Below are 17856 nucleotides of genomic sequence, written 5' to 3' on the forward strand. Positions count from 1 at the left end.
GAATAAAATAATTCATAGACCAAATAACATTTAAATATACATACTTTTAAATGCTATTACTTTATTTCTTAAATCAACTTTATGCTTTAAACAGTGTGTTTTATAAAAATACAAGAAAATACATTAACGAGCTTTTAAAATATGTTATAATTTTTTAAATTAACATGCGTTTAGTGCCTACTGTGCAGAAAGCATTTTGCTAAGCATTCTGCCAGGACAGCAGAATCTTGGTTCTTTCTCTCATAGAGGTTACATTCTATTAGAAAGGTGTCTCACATTTCCTGTCCCCTTGAGGGAATAGACCAATCATGTATTTTGCTTCTTGGATTAATGCTTTAAAGGAAACACATAAAGAGCTGAGATGAAGAATAATGGGGGTGGAAGGGGCAAGAGCTACTCTAGATAGGCTGGTGGGAAAGATCTCTTGATGAAGAGATGCCATTTATTCTAAGACTTAAGGAGAGAAATGCTGGTCACGTGAGGACTGGGGAGATGGAGCATTACTGGCTGAGGAAACACCATGTGAAACGGCCAGGAAGAAGAAAAGAACTCTGTGTGTATGAAGAATTGAAAACAGTCTTTTGTGGCTAGAGCAGAGTAATGTGAAGAGACATGAGAGAGCTTGGGTAGATGGGGCCATGCAAAAAAAGCACAAGTTTATTCTAGATGAAATGAGAAACCGTTGAAATAGTTCTAGAAGCAGAATGCTGTGATCAGATCCACACTTTTAGGAGTGTTACTATTCTGTAAATTAGAGAATAAATGACTGGATATAAGTAAAGCAATTAATCCATTTATAAGAGTGATAAATTAATAGCGGTGAAGGATGATTTACAGCTAAGACTAGGTGTGGCCAGTGGAGATGAAAGAAAATGAGAATAAGAACAGCAGAATATTGTATTTCTGCATTTAGAAGATGAAACTGTTAGGGACTGTTGAATGATAAGTTGGGAGGAATGTTATGAAGGGAATGGAAAATTATGGATTATTTCTTAGGTTTCAAGTTTCAGTAACTAAGAGGACTGCAATGTTCTTTATTGAGATAGTAAAGATTGAATTGAAGGAGTAAGTTTGGATGGAGAAAAATAGAATTAAGATAGAGTTTTGGGCAAGGTCATTTTGAGAGATATTTGAGGAATCCACAGGGAAATGTCAGTGCAAAATTGAATGTGCAGGCCTGTGTGTGGAAGAATGTTCTGTTCCGGACCTATATTTCTGGGAGTCATTATTACTGTGATAATAAAATACTTCAATTCATATCAATTGATGACATCATTCAGGAAAAAATCTTGAAATAGCAGAGAATCAAAAAATTAGTTCAAGTATGCAGAATATTTGTTGGTTGGATAGAGCATTTGAATCACATCATACTGATTTTGTCCAACTAACATTAAAAATGTAGATAGAAGAGAAAAAATTTCAAACAGTTTATTTGAAATAACTGTTTGGTAAATAGTCTCATTTAATTTTTTCAAAGCCCATTCAAGTTATATATTGTACTTAACAGATAATAGTTGTTGAGAATAACTAACATTCATATAGATCTTACAAGCTTCAAAATGTACTTCTAAGCATTAAAAAATTGATGCATCAGGGCTTTGTAGCTCATGTCTGTAATCCCAACACTTTGGGAGGCCGAGGCAGGAGGATGACTTGAGACCAGGAGTTTGAGACCAACCTGGGTAACACAAACAGGAATAATATTTACATGAGTCTCTTAATAATTCATATCATCAAGTATGGTAATATATAAAACAGTACTAATGGTTCATAGAAAAATCCAGTTTTTGTGGTGAATACGGGTACTATTCTAATAGCCAGACCCCATCTCTTTAAAAAACAATTAGCTGGGTGTAGTGTTGCATGTCTGTGGTCCCAGCTACTCAGGTGGCCCAGGAGTAATTGCTTCACGTTAAGAGTTTGAGGCTGCAGTGAGCAATGATGGTTCCACTGCACGCTAGCCTGGGCAAAGAGTGAGACCCTATCTCCTAAAAACAAAACAACAACAACAAAACTCAACAACAGCAAACTTTTTCCATAAGGAAATTAAATAAATTAAACAAAAAACACTTCAGGACATCTGCCCCTGACCAATTTCCCCAATTTCCTTTGGGGAAAGAAACTTGCAGAAAGAATTGGTTACTTCTAAATGTGGGATTTCTAGAAAGAGGGTCTAAACCATGCAGCATTTCCTGAAATATAGACCCTTGATCGAAATATAAGAGTCAGGCAGGCCAAAAACCCCTGCACAGCAAAGGGAAATTACATGACCAACAGTATTCTTGAATGCAATAAATTTTACTGAGTATTTTGTACATGCCAGGCAATTTTCTAGCCACTTGGAATACATCAGTAAATAAATTAGATATAGGCCCTCACTGTTTGGGAATTGATATTCAAGAGGGAGAAGGCACTGAAAAATACTCATAATAAACAAATACATTATACAACATGTATAAAAGGGAATTAAAGGATAGAATAAGGTAAGAGAGATGTGAAATACCAGTGTAGAGGTGGGGCAAGGTTGGAGCAGACACTGTTGAAGAGAGAAGATTTGAGCAGAGAAGTGCAGGATGTGACTAGTTAGTCAAAAAGGTACCTCTCGGAAGATGCTCCCATAATGAGAATGGCTCAGGCAAGCGTACCAAGGCAGATGCATGTGCAGCAAGTTTACTAACAGCAGGAAGCTATTTTGACTATAGCAGGTGATAAAGGAAGGGGAAATGTTGTGGTCAGTTAACATAAGCTTGTGGTAGATCTTTGAACAAGGGTGTGAGATCTTTTGAGCTACATTTCAGAAGTATTATTTGAGTTAGTGTGTTGACTATAGACAGGAGAGGGTGAGAGTAGAATCAGAAAGGCTATTAGTGGTATACCAGCCCTATTCAAAGATTTATGCAGAACTGTTTCTGCAGATATGCCCTGCCAGAAGACAGTTGACTTGGACTTGGTGTGATTTTTACCGTGGTAACCAATAATTAAAACATTGGTAAACTAAATGGTCAAGTCTCAGCTTTCATTAAATCAATCAACAACATTTGGCAAGTTGATAACTACATTACCTTTGAAATGGTTCATTAACTTAGAATTTCCACTGCTTCATCAGCTAATCATTCTCCTCCTTTCCTGTTCCTCTTCATTCCCAAGCTTTCAACCTTGACATACCCAAGAAATTCCTTTCTTTTCTTACTATGCTTACTACTTGAGTAATCTTATCATGCCCCATAGCTTAAAATACTACCTGTATGCTCAGAGTCATACAGGTAGTATTTATATGTCTGTTTTTCTAAATGGTAGATGACTATAACTACTTAGAAACATTTTATGGAGGTGTCTACTAGGCATTTCAACCTTAAAATATTGATGTTGGAACTCCTGATCTTTCCTTCTAAATCCTCTTCTACTACCCATACAAACACAATAAACACAATAACTCCAACCTTACAATTCATGAGTCCAAAACCAAAAATAAAACTTCAGATTAATATGTGATTTATTGCACATTTAAATAACCAGCAAATTTTAGACACTAAACTTTGAAAATACATCCATTTTCTGTTCACATGTAAATTAGGAGATGAAATTCAACATAGAAACTAAATAATCATAGCAGATTTTCTATAGAAATAGGAGACAGGGCACAGTAGATTAATACAAACGCAGGTTGGTGGATAAATGTGGTTCCAAGAATGTATATAATCATAATAGTATTTACTCATTTTGCATATTTAATTATTTTTTCAGACGTGATAATGGATTTGCATCTATTTGTTTCAATTTTTTTCTTAAATTCTTCAAATATTTCTATTGGCATTCTCTTAGATCTCTAAAATAAATACTATGTTTTAAAAAACTTAGCTATCACAAAGTGAAATTTGGTGTAAGCTTCATTACTTTTCGTTTTATTGACTCCAGGTGAGAACAACAACAAAAAAAGAACTAGAGGTGAAAGTATACCTCTCAATTTTTTTTGCTGCTATAAAAATTACCATAAACATATGGGCTTAAGCAAAATAAATATTCATATGGGCTTAAGCAAAATAAATATTATCTTAGAGTTTTTCAGGTAAGAAGCCCCAAATGGGTCTCACAGGACTAAAATCAACAGGTTATTTTTTTTTCTGCCTATTGTAATACACTAAGACATCTCAGTGAGTGGAAAATAGACACAAGGTTGAGTTTCAAAATGCTGCCACCTCTAACTGCCTGCTACAAGCATCAGTGAAGTCCTAGATGTATGGTGAAGATGCTAAAGCAAGTATTTTATTAATCTGTTCTCAGACTGCTATAAGGACATACGTGAGAATGGGTAACTCATAAAGGAAAGAGGTTTAAGGGACTCACAGTTCTACATGACTGGGAAGGATTCACAATCACGGCAGAAGATGAAGGAGGAGGAAAGGCTCATCTTACATGGTGGCAGGCAAGAAAATGTATGCAGGGGAATTGCCCTTTGTAAAAGCATCAGATCTCATGACAGTTATTCACTATCATGAGAACAGTATGGGAAAAACCCGCACCCATGATTCAATTACCTCCCACTGGGTCCCTCCCATGACATGTGATGATTATGGGAGCTACAATTTGGGATGAGATTTGGGTGGGAACACAGCCAAACAATATCAACTACCAATATTAATTTCAGATATGTTTTAAGTAGTGACTCAAATGGTATCAATTTTTAAGATAAAATAAACTTAAAACTTTCAACGGAAATTACTTTATATGACACAAATAAAATAGGTACTAGTATAATTACAACTAGAAAGATCTTTGGGAAAAAATATAGTTCAACTCTCCCATTGTATAAATGAAAAAGATTCAGAGGAATAAGTGGCGTTTCCATGATAATACATCTGATTAATGACTGAGTAAAGATGAGAACCAGGGCTCATTTCTATCTTTAATGCTGGGGACAGTCCTTAAATCTGGCTAAACTCAACAGCCTCCAAAAAATAAATAAAAATACATTACACCCTCTGCTTCTAACAGTTTCTTTTCATTTATTTGTTATTGTGAATTTTCCTATAAGATTATCTTACATCCATACATTTTTATTAAAAACAGAAAACTTTCAAGGTACTTGCATGATCCTTATTATTGTATATAATGTGATGATGAAAATAATTGCATTTAAAACAATAATTTCTCTTTCTGAAGGAATTAAATGATTGCTTTAGAGGTTAGATTTTTTTTCTATTTAAGAAGCTCATTTCTAATAATCATTTGGAAAGAGACAATTAATGGGTTTGTTTTTGAATTGCTATTTGAAACTATTTTAATTTGAATGGATTCTGGCCTCCTGTTCTGAAATGAGGCAGGGCCCAGAGATAAATTATCTTAAGGTATATGAAATTGACTTGTGATGATTTTAGATGGTAAGATACCTTTAAGTCTTATTTCACTTATGCTTATGATCTCTAAATGTGTTTGAAGTTCCGTTTTTGTTTTTGATAAACTCACCAGTTTAAATTCACAAAGATAAAGTAATTGTATAATTTAAGTTGTTATAGTTATTGGATTAGTTCTTTCTCTATGTGAAAGCTTGACTCAGAGAACTCTGTGATGCCAAAAACATAGCAGAGGAAGACAACCAATTATTCTGTCACTTGATAATGGCAGCTTTTTATCCTCCGACCCAAGGTCAATTGCATTGTCTTTGGTGAAAGATAGAGAACTATCGCTAAAAAAGATTTTACTGGGCAGCAATTCTGAATCTATTTCCTCTGATGAAATGTCGATAGCTTTCCAGGACAAAATGTAGTTTTTCTAGAAACGAAGGTGAAATTGGTTTGAAAATGTACTCCACAAATCAATTCCTTTCAATATAAAACATTTGAGAAAGAAAAATTAACAAGTAATCCAATATGCTGTTATGTTTCCATCTTTTTATTTTAATTCATCAAACATATTACATTTTCTCCAAAAAACCAATTTAGGGAAGCATTGATGTTCTTCTAATGGTTTTAGAGTCATAAAATGTGTAGTAAAAAGTCAGCTGCTGTGAACCTGGAAATCCTTGAAAACTAACAAGAGATAAGATCTTCTGAAAGAACAGACTCACAGAGCTATATATGTTATGAGGCATTATAGAAAATAAATAAGAACATGAAAAATACTTATGTACTCAAAATAATACAACTTGACAGATGATAGTTTAGGACTATGGTCAAAAGTATATTTATAATATATTGAATCATCAAATTCTGACTTCTTAATTTCTTTTGGCAATACCATTCAATTTTATGAGAGCTTTTTTTGTTCACTTTTTAAAAATGCAATACTTTTTTTTCTCAAAATAGTAAAAATGTAACCCAACCAAAACAGAAAATATAAATATTAATTTTCCTTATGAAAATGTTAAACCCCTTATTAGATTTTTTGTAAGTGGTATTAGTAGCTAGTCAATTCCCTGAAAACTGTTTGCAGTGCAGATGGTCACACACTATAAGGAATTTCCTGTGTAATCCAGTAAGTTCCTGAAGGTAGAGTTGCACTGAAATGCATATGTGAAAACTGATTTCAAATGGAAACATAGTGAGGAAAAGAAGGAAAGTGAGCAAGTAAAGGAAATGCAGAGGAAAAAAGCCACAAATAAGCCTAGATTATCCCTGTGCAGAAAGACAGATCTCAGGCACCAAGAAAAGCTCAAGTGATCGTGGTCCCTAAATCAGCACAGTAGAGATGGGTGGTTAAATAGTGAGCCACTCTTTTACAGCATACACAGAACCACCAGGATGACCCTCCTAAAATAGCAAGAGGTTTTTGGAGGATTATTTAGAGTTCCAACAGCTGGCAAGGGTGATTCTCAGCTTCATGGGCTCCACCACCCCTAAGTGGAAGGAGCCTTTGAAGGCCTGGTGACCTAATTTATTGCCTTGCACAAACATGTTCTGTAAAAATTTGCAGATGTGTTGAGGCTTCTGGTACACCATGAACGGATATGAACTAAAGGATTGGATTCATGGAAGCAAGCCCCTGGACTTGGGCAGGAGGGACCTGAGTGTCTATTCTACCTGCAGAGCCACTTGGATCCCCACTAATGTTTACACACATGAAGCTCATGGAGCAAGCTCAGTTCTATCATTTGGCTAAAAGAGAAGGATTCAAATTCATAAGCAAGTGACATCCAGCCCTTTCTGGAAGGAATAATAATTTTCAAGGCCACCACCAAAGAAAAGGAGGATGTCATAAGCATCAGTGTTTTGCTTACCAAAAGAGGGAGGGCACAACATGGGTTGACCTAGCATCTCTGCTTCCATATAACCCAACTTACAGAACAGACTTCTGTGAATGTCCCGACCAATAGTCCTTCATCTTCTGCCTCAAGAAAATCTTTTTTCTTCTGTCAAGGTTAGTTTTTCTCCATAGTGCAGCATATTGGTCTAGTTTCATATTATCTTTGAAAACATTGGTTTCCAAACATCTGTTTTCAGAAATGAGAACCACATGGACCTCTTGTAGAAGACAATCCCATCACCAATCTCACGTGGCTGACGCCAGTAACTTCAACTGCCTGAACTTTTCCATGTCCATCCTGTAGCAAAGAACTGGGCCTGTTCTTCTAGCCAGGCAGCTGAACAGCTGTTTCTCATCCCACCTGTATAGTGCTTACATTTGCCTCTAGTCTTGATCTGTGGAGTGACAGTCAAGCTGATACCTCGGCCTGAGAATGTGAAGTCGTATGGTACTTCCTCAGAAGGATCTGTGGCACTGTTAAAGATAATGTTGAAGACGACTGCTTAGAGTTTAGCAATCTAACTCTCAACCCCTAAGGCTAAAGGAGAGAAATAGAGCCAACAAGATAAGTCAGTCTTGGGTGGATATGAATTTCCTTCACAGCCTGCAATGACTGTTTTTTTGTTATCCTAAGTAAATATGTTCACTCCTCATCTTTATCCAAATAATGCAGGTTGCAGAAGAGACATTGACCTTAGCAAGTAAAAACAAATAAAGAGCTCAGCAAGTATAATCATTTCAAGGACAAAATGTATTATGTTTTGTCTTTTAGAGAGACTGCCTGTCTTCCCTGTGGCAGTACCCTTAAGTCTCAACTCATCTGATTTAAGGGAACAGAAAACAGTGATGTGAAAATGTATGCCCACCTAATATGATGGGAACTCCACTTAGCAAAGTGGGAAGTCACTATATCTAGCTATTCTTGAGTGTTAGAGTGGCTCCTCTCAGTATTAGACCTTCCAATTTACTAAGAAAATTAATATGTTATTTCTGTCTCCACTATGATAGGCTTCGGCAGTGTAGTGGTCTCTTTTCCAAAGGGAAGAATATTCTATCAGGGAACAGAAAAATGACTTCCTTGAGCTAGAAGTTGAATCTTTCACTTGGCCTTTTTGGGGTTCGTATATCATTGAATTAACTGGCAAAAAAGGGAGTTACTGTATTTGCTAGGAAGATTGCTCCTGACTTATAAGGATAAATTGGTTTGCTACTATACAGTGGAAGTAAGAAGTATTATGTCTAGAAAGCAGAAGATCCTACTCCTACTTATGCACTAACATATACTAAAACTATTCTAAAATTTAAAATGTATTAAAAACTTATATATAACTTGTCATGAACCATTGAACTTAGTGATATCTGAGGCCTATATTTTGCTAATGCCCCATTAATATTATATAACTGACTTTCATTCCACAGTCAAAAAGGAATTTAAATTTCTAAATAGCCAATATTATTTTACTCTCAGTCAGTTACTATGTCTAATTTACCATATGGGGTGCTTCAGGGCATTTGGAATTTTGATCCTTTCTTTGAGACTACATCTGATAAGGGCATTCTAGAGAATACCTTGAATTTGTTATTGACACTATTTTGATGATAGTGTAACAGCAGTCTTCTTGATATCTGGATATCAAAATGAGGACCACACAGCTGATATAATATTTTATTATATAAATAAATAATACTGAAATAACTGATTTTTAAAACTCTGCTTTAATGTTCATAATCCATTATATGGGTCAGTGAAGGCTACCTATTTGTGATTTATGAAAAAATGAGATAAGAATCCACTGAATAAAGACCAGAGGATATTGGTGAAGTTTCATATACATATCTAAAAGTACAGTGAAAGAGGCAGAGATGAGCTACACTTTTATACTCAAGGACATAATCACTGAAGTAGCTTTTACTTTTATCATGGTGAAATGTCTATATGTGGACTAATGAGTAATGATTACAAGTGTCCCAGCCATTCCTAGGACCCTGCTAACTCAGTTCATTAAACGTATTCAGCTAATGAAGCTGAGGTTATAAGATCAATCACCCCATGGTCTTTATATTTGCCTAACTGCCATCACATGAAATCATTTAGAGAATTCAGACTGGAAATATATAGGCATCTTAATTAGGTCAGTCCTCTGCCATCAGAAAACAGCGTCTCTTTCAAAGCATTTTGTACAAAAGCCTTTTACAGTTTGTTTCATTATCTACCATTCAAACATCTGATTTCTCCTAATTTAGATTTTAATATGCTGATCTGAGTACCAAACTATATCATTATTAGAAGTGTTAAGGTCACATAAACTTTTAATGGAAGCAACATATTTATCCCATTTTCTGTTTTTTTTGTTTGTTTGTTTTGTTTTTTTTGCTTTTGGTTAATTTCCCATTTGTCCTTCAGACAATGAAAAATGAGGCAGCCAAAATAATATTTACGATTCTGAACTATGCAGATATTTTCTCAATTATTGATATTTCTGCTTGTTTTGATACAGAGTTTTTAAACATTGGCATGTGTGTAAAGGCTATAGCTAATAGCTAGATAGCAATACAGGGAACATGATTTTTTAAAACCACAAATTTATGCTGATGAGTAATCAACTCATGTAATGGATACACAGGTATTCATATACCAAAAACCCAATCCAAGTTCATCCTAAAAAAATAAAATCTGGGGAAGCTTGGGCAAGATGGGTGAATAGGAACAGCTCCGGACTGCAGCTCGCAGCAAGACCAACACAGAAGGCAGGTGATTTCTGTATTTCCAACTGAGGTACCCAGTTAATCCCATTGGGAATGGTTAGAAAGTGGGTGCAGCCCACAGAGGGTGAGCAGAAGCATGGTGGGGTGTCGCCTTGCCCGGGAAGCACAACGGGTAGGGGAACTCCCTCCCCTAACCAAGGGAAGCCGTGAGGGACAGTGCTATCTGGCCCACATATTATGCTTTTCCCATGGTCTTCACAACCCACAGACCAGGAGATTCCCTCAGGTATCTACACCACAAGGACCCTGGCTTTCAAGCACAAAACTGGGTGGCAGTTAGAGCAGACACAGAACTAGCTGAAGGAGATTTTTTTTTGTACCCCGGTGGCACCTGGAATGCCAGTGAGACAGAACCATTCACTCCCCTGGAAAGAGGGCTGAAGCTAGGGAGCGAAGAGGTCTTGCTCAGCGAATCCTATACTCACAGACCCCAGTAAGCTAAGATCCACTGGCTTGAAATTCTCACTGCCAGCACAGCAGTCTGAAGTCGACCTGGGATGCTTGAGCTTGGTGGGCGGAGGGGGGGTCCACCATTACTGAGGCTTGAGTAGGCGGTTTTCCCCTCACAGTGTAAACAAAGCTGCTGGGGAGTTCAAACTGAATGGAGCCCACTGCAGCACCATAAAGGTGCTGTAGCCAGACTGCCTCTCAAGATTCCTCCTCTCTGGGCAGGGCATCTCTGAAAGAAAGGCAGCAGTCCCAGTCAGGGGCTTGTAGATAAAACTGCCATCTCCCTGGGACAGAGCACTTGGGGGAAGGGGCAGCTGTGGGTGCAGTTTCAGCAGACTTAAATGTTCCCAACTGCCGCCTCCGAAGAAAGCAGAGGATCTCCAAGCACAGTGCTCGAGCTCTGCTAAAGGACAGACTGCCTCCTCAAGTGGGTCCTTGACCCCCATGCCTTCTGATGGGGAGACACCTCCCAGCAAGAATTGAGAGACACCTCCCACAGGAGAGTTCTGGTTGGCACCTGGCAGGTGCCCCTCTGGGACAAAGCTTCCAGAGGAAGGAGAGACAGCAATCTTTGCTATTCTTCAGCTGCCGCAGGTGATACCCAGGCAAACAAGGTCTGGAGTGGACTCCCAGCAAACTCCAGCAGACCTGCAGCAGAGGGGCCTGACTGTTAGAGGAAAACTAAAAAACAGAAAACAATAGCAGCAACAACAACAAAAATGATGACCACACAAAAACTCCATCTGAAGTTCACCAACAGCAAAGGCCAAAGATAGATAAATCCATGAAGATGAGAAAAAAACAGTGCAAAAAGGCTGAAAATTCCAAAGGCCAGAATGCCTCTACTCCTCCAGAGGATCACAATTCCTTGCCAGCAAGAAAACTGGATGGAGAATGAGTTTGATGAATTGAGAGAAGTAGGCTTCAGAAGGTGGGTAATAACAAATTCCTCCGAGCCAAAGGAGCATGTTCTAACCCAATGCAAGAAGCTAAGAACCTTGATAAAAAGTTAGAGGAATTGTTAACTAGAATAACCAGTTTAGAGAAGACCATAAATGACCCGATGGAGCTGAAAAACACAGCATGAGAACTTCATGAAGCATATACAAATATCAATAGCTGAATAAATTAAGCAGAAGAAAGGATATCAGAGATTGAAGATCAACTTAAGGAAATAATGCGTGAAGAACAGATTAGAGAAAAAAGAATGAAAAGGAATGAATAAATTCTTCAAGAAATATGGGACTATGTGAAAAGATCAAGCTTACACTTGATTGGTGTACCTGAAAGTGACAGGGAGAATGGAACCAAGTTGGAAAACACACTTCAGTATATTATCCAGGAGATTTCCCCAACCTAGCAAGACAGGCCAACATTCAAATTCAGGAAATACGGAGAACACCACAAAGATACTCCTTGAGAAGAACAACCTCAAGACACATAATCATCAGATTCGCCAAGGTTGAAATGAAGAAAAAATTGTTAAGGGCAGCCAGATAGAAAGGTTGGGTTACCCACAAAGGGAAGCCCATCAGGCTAACAGTGGATCTCTCTGCAGAAACCCTACAAGCCAGAGGAGAGTGGGGGCCAATATTCTACATTCTTAAAGAAAATAATTTTCAACCCAGAATTTCACATCCAGCCAAACTAAGCTTCATTTGTGAAGGAGAAATGAAATCCTTTACAGACAAGCAAATACTGAGGGATTTTGTCACCACCAGGGCTGTCTTACAAGAGCTCCTGAAGGTAGCACTAAATATGAAAAGGAAAAACCAATACTGGCCACTGCAAAAACAAACCAAAATGTAAAGACCATCAACACTGTGAAGAAACTGCATCAACTAATGGGCAAATAACCAGCTAGCATCTCATAATGACAGGATCAAATTCACACATCACAATTTTAACCTCAAACGTAAGTGGGCTAAATGCCCCAATTAAAAGGCACAGACTGGCCAACTGGATAAAGAGTCAAGAACCTCAGTGTGTTGTATTCAGGAGACCCATCTCATGTGCAAAGACACACATAGGCTCAAAATAAAGGGATAAAGGAATATTTACCAAGCAAGTGGAAAGCAAAAAAAAAAAAAAAAAAAAAAAAAAAAGTTGCATTCCTAGTCTCTGATAAAATAGACTTTAAACAACAAAGATAAAAAAGACAAAGAAGGGCATTACATAATGGTACAGAGATCAATGCAACAAGATGAGCTAACTATCCTAAATATATATGCACCCAATACCAGAGCACCCAGATTCATGAAGCAAGTTCTTAGAGACCTACAAAGAGACATAGACTCCCACACAATAATAGGCGGAGACTTTAACACCCCACTGTTGTGTCTGGAATTGGTGGGTTCTTGGTCTCACTGACTTCAAGAATGAAGCCGTGGACCCTGGCAGTTAGTGTTACAGCTCTTAAAGATGGTGTGTCCGGAGTTTTTTCCTTCTGATGTTCAGACGTATCCAGAGTTTCTTCCTACTGGTGGGTTCATGGTCTTGCTGACTTCAGGAGTGAAGCTGCAGACCTTCATGGTGAGTGTTACAGCTCTTAAAGGTAGTGTGTCTGGAGTTGTTCATTTCTCCTGGTGGGTTTGTGGTCTCCCTGGCCTCAGGAGTGAAGCTGCAGACCTTCATGGTGAGTGTTATAGTTCATAAAGGTTGTGCTTCTGGAGTTGTTTGTTCCTCCTGTCTGGAGTTGTTCATCCCACCTGGTTGGTTCGTGGTCTCGCTGGCTTCATGAGTGAAGCTGCAGACCTTCACGGTGAGTGTTACAGCTCGTAGAGGCGGCACAGACCCAAAGAGTGAGCAGCAGCAAGATTTATTGCAAAGAGCGAAAGAACAAAGCTTCCACAGCATGGAAGGAGACCCGAGTGGGTTGCCACTGCTGGCTCCGGTGGCTGCTTTTATTCCCTTACCTGGACCCACCCACATCCTGCTGATTGGTCCATTTTACAGAGAGCTGATTGGTCCATTTTACAGAGAGCTGATTGGTGCGTTTACTAACCTTTAGCTAGACACAGAGTGCTGATTGGTGTGTTTAGAATCCTTTAGCTAGACACAAAAGTTCTCCAAGTCCCCACCAGATTAGCTAGACACAGAGCGCTGATTGGTGCATTTACAAACCTTTAACTAGACACAGAGGGCTGATTGGTATGTTTACAAACCTTTAGCTAGACACAGAATGCTAATTGGTGTGTTTATCATCCTTTAGCTAAACAGAAAAGTTCTCCAAGTCCCCACCCATCCCAGAAGCCCAGCAGGCTTCATCTCTCATTGGCATTCGCTGTGGGACTTTGCGGCACCTAGCCCAGGCACTCTGGCAGCCCAGAGGGAGCTTATCCCAGACAACCAAGAGGAAAAGAGGGGAAGCAAGAAAGAGACGGAGACCCACCATCATGGCCAATGATCCTGCAAACAGGGAAAGGCAGTCCACGCATGGGATTCAGCCTCTGATCAAGCCCAGCAGGCTCCGGCAGGCTGCGCACAGTGCAGGGCTTACCGAGCCTGCGCTCACCTGGAACCTGCGCTGGCTCGCGAGTGCTGCACACAGCCCCGGCTGCCACCTGTGCCTCTCTCTTCACACTTCCCAGCAACTAGAAGGAGCCAGCTCCAGCCTCAGCCAGCCCCAGAGAGGGGCCCTCCTAGCACAGCTGCTGGCTGAAGGGCTCCTCGAGTGTGGCCAGAGTAGATGCCAAGGCCGAGGAGGCGCCGAGAGCAAGCGAGGGCTGCTAGCACGTTGTCACCTGTCACTGTCAGTGTTAGACAGATTGATGAGACAGAAAATTAACAAGGATATTCAGGAGTTGAACTCAGCTCTGGACCAAGCAGACTTAATAGACATCTACAGAATTCTCCACCCCAAATCAACAGAATATACATTCTTCTCAGCACCACATAGCACTTATTCTAAAATTGACCACATAATTGGAAGTAAAACACTCCTCAGCAAATGCAAAACAATGGAAATTGTAACAGTCTCTCAGACCACAGTGCAATCAAATTAGAACTCAGAATTAAGAAACTCACTCAAAACTGCACAACTACATGGAAACTGAACAACCTGCTCCTGAATGACTGCTGGGAAAATAATGAAATTAAGGCAGAAGTAAAGAAGTTCTTTAAACCAATGAGAATGAAGACACAACATACCAGAATATCTGGGACACAGCCAAAGCAGTGTTTAGAGGAAAATTTATAGCACTAAGTGCCCAAAGGAGAAAGTGGGAAAGATCTAAAATAGACACCCTAACATCACAATTAAAAGAACTAGAGAAGCAAGAGCAAACAAATGCAAAAGCTAGCAGAAGACGAGAAATAACTAAAATCAGAGAAGAACTGAAGGAGATAGAGAGACAAAAAAACCTTCAAAAAATCAATGAATCCAGGAGCTGGTTTTTGGAAAACATTAACAAAATAGAGAGACCACTAGCCAGACTAATGAAGAAGAAAAGAGAGAAAAATCAAATAGACACAATAAAAAATGATAAAGGGGAGATCACCACTGATCCCACAGAAATACAAACTACCATCAGAGAATACTGTTGGGAGGAAAGCTGAGTGTTGGGAGAGAAGCTGAGGCAGGGCTTGCATGTCTGCTAGACTTACTGGCTCTTTGCTTCTAGCACTCCCGTTATCCCAAGCAACCATATGTTTCTCATTCAGTTGGTACACTGTTTCCTCTCAACCCCCACATCCTCACTACCTATTTGTTTGAGCACCAATAAATAGCATGGGCTCCCAGAGCTTGGGGCCTTTGCAGCCTCCACACTTGCGATGGCCCCCTGGTCCCACTTTGTCTCTCAAACTGTCTTTTTCTCATTCCTTTGACTCCACTGGACTTCATCGCCCTCATGACCTGTTGTTGGGTGTCATCACTCCAACATTGCTGGCTGCCCAACATGGGGTGACAAAGACCCTGGTGAAGGAATGCTAGAGCATGTGAAAGTGGAGGACGCATAGTCAAAGGACACCAGAGGATGTCTAAAAGAAGCTCGGTGGGAAAGCTGAGCACTTGGAAGAACCAGGGTAACAATGGGACAAAATGAAAGCAGACACTCTGCTTACTTAAATTTCTTAAGGCATTTACTATGAAGAGGGGGAGTGAAAGTTAGTACTCAGAATTTGTTATCACTCTTTAGTACAGTAAAGCAGTTTTGTCCATGGTTTCCTGAACAAGGGACTATGGAGTTCTATCAATGGGAGAGAATTGGAAGAGATTTTAAAAAGGCGTAGAGAGAGGGAGCAGAAATTCCAGTTTCTGTTTGGTCAAAGTGGGTGCTAATAAAGGCAGCTCTTGAGCCATTTCAAACAGATGATGAGGCAGATTCAGATGAGGAAGAGGATGAGTGTGAAAAACTAATTTCAGATTCTGCATGTGAGGGACAGCTACTGGAGGAGATTAAAGAAAAGAAAGGAAAACTAAAAAAAAGTATGTTTTACTAGCCTGTCGGCTCCACCTGCTGAATTAAGTGAATGGTCACCTCCTCTCTCTCCTCTTAATGGGTGAGAAGACAAATTAGCTGAAAAACTTACTGCTCCTATAGTTGCAACATTAAAACCTGGAGCAATTGGTGGTGCTACACAAAATTCTATTTCAAAAGCTAGAGCTAAGGGAGACCTTGAAGCATGGCAATGTCCCATTACTATAATCCAGCAGAGAGGACAGAATATAGCTAATGGGGCCGTTTTCCCTTTTGAGTTACTAAAGGAATTTAAGCAAGTCATTAGTCAATACGGACCGAACTCTCCTTTTGTGCAAACTTTATTAAAAAATATGGTTCTCAATAATAGATTAATACCATATGATTGGGATACTTTGACAAAATCTGTTATCACTACATCTCAGTACTTACAGTTTAAAACCTGGTGGTCTGATGAAACTCAATCTCAGACAAAGGAAAACACACAAGCACAGCCACCTGTGCCTGTTTCCTCTGAACAGTTAATGGGAGTTGGCCATAATTGGGGTCGATTAGAGAATCAAGCAGTAATGGAGGATGTTGCCATTGTACAGCTGCACTTTGTGTGCTTACAGGCATGGGAAAGGATAAATGTTACGGATGAGAAATATCCTTCTTTCAGTTCTGTCCAACAAGGACCTAAAGAACCATATATTGATTTTATTGCTGTGCTCCAAGAAGCTGTGTATAAAGTCATAACTGATAAAACAGCTCAGGATGTTGTAATACAGCTTCTTGCATATGATAATGCTAATGCAGAATGTCAAACTGCTCTTAGACCCCTGAGAGGGAAGGCTTATTTAGCCGAATATATTAAGGCTTGCGATGGCATTGGAGGTAACTTACATAAGGCTTTTTTAGATCAGGCTATGGCTGGATTAAGAGTAGGAAAGAATATGCCCCATTTCTTAGGCTCTTGCTTTAATTGTGGGCAATTTGGACACAGAAGAAAGGAATGTAGAAAAGGAAATCAAAAGGCAAAAACTACTACCATCAATCAACAGAAAAGTCCCAGTGTATGCCCCCAGTGTAAGAAAGGCAATCACTGGGCAAGTCAGTGTCATTCTAAATTTAGCAAAAATGGACAACCTCTTTTGGGAAATGGGAAGAGGGCCAGCCTCGAGCCCCTCAACATACCAAGGCATACCCAGCACAGCCAGTACACTTACAAACGTATACAAACGTACAACAGTTGTCCCCCTCCTCAGCAGGCAGTGCTGCCATAGACTTCCACAGCACAATTCTTGTCTCCTTACTTCCTGGAGAACCATCAAAGAAGGTCCCCACGGGAGTTAGGGGATGCTTACCCTCAGGAACAGCCGGTCTATTACTTGTGTGTCTGGGATTGGTTCCTTCAGGTGGGTTCTTGGTCTCGCTGACTTCAAGAATGAAGCCGTGGACGCTCATGGTGAGTGTTACAGTTCTTAAAGATGGTGTGTCCAGAGTTTGTTCCTTCAGATATTCATGGTCTTGCTGACTTGAGGAGCGAAGCTGCAGACCTTTGCAGTGAGTGTTACAGCTCTTAAAGTTGGCACGTCTGGGCCGGGCGCGGTGGCTCACGCCTGTAATCCCAGCACTTTGGGAGACCGAGGGGGGCGGATCACGAGGTCAGGAGATCGAGACCATCCTGGCTAACACGGTGAAACCCCGTCTCTACTAAAAATACAAAAAATTAGCCGGGCGTGGTAGCGGGCGCCTGTAGTCCCAGCTACTCGGGAGGCTGAGGCAGGAGAATGGCGTGAACCCGGGAGGCGGAGCTTGCAGTGAGCCGAGATCGCGCCACTGCACTCCAGCCTGGGTGACAGAGCGAGACTCCATCTCAAAAAAAAAAAAAAAAAAAAAAAAAAAGTTGGCACGTCTGGAGTTGTTCATTCCTCCTGGTGGGTTCATGGTCTTGCTGGCTTCAGGAGTGAAGCTGCAGACCTTCGTGGTGAGTGTTACA

The sequence above is a fragment of the Pan troglodytes genome, chromosome 4, assembly GCF_028858775.2.
Source record: "Pan troglodytes isolate AG18354 chromosome 4, NHGRI_mPanTro3-v2.0_pri, whole genome shotgun sequence".
Taxonomy (NCBI): domain Eukaryota; kingdom Metazoa; phylum Chordata; class Mammalia; order Primates; family Hominidae; genus Pan; species Pan troglodytes.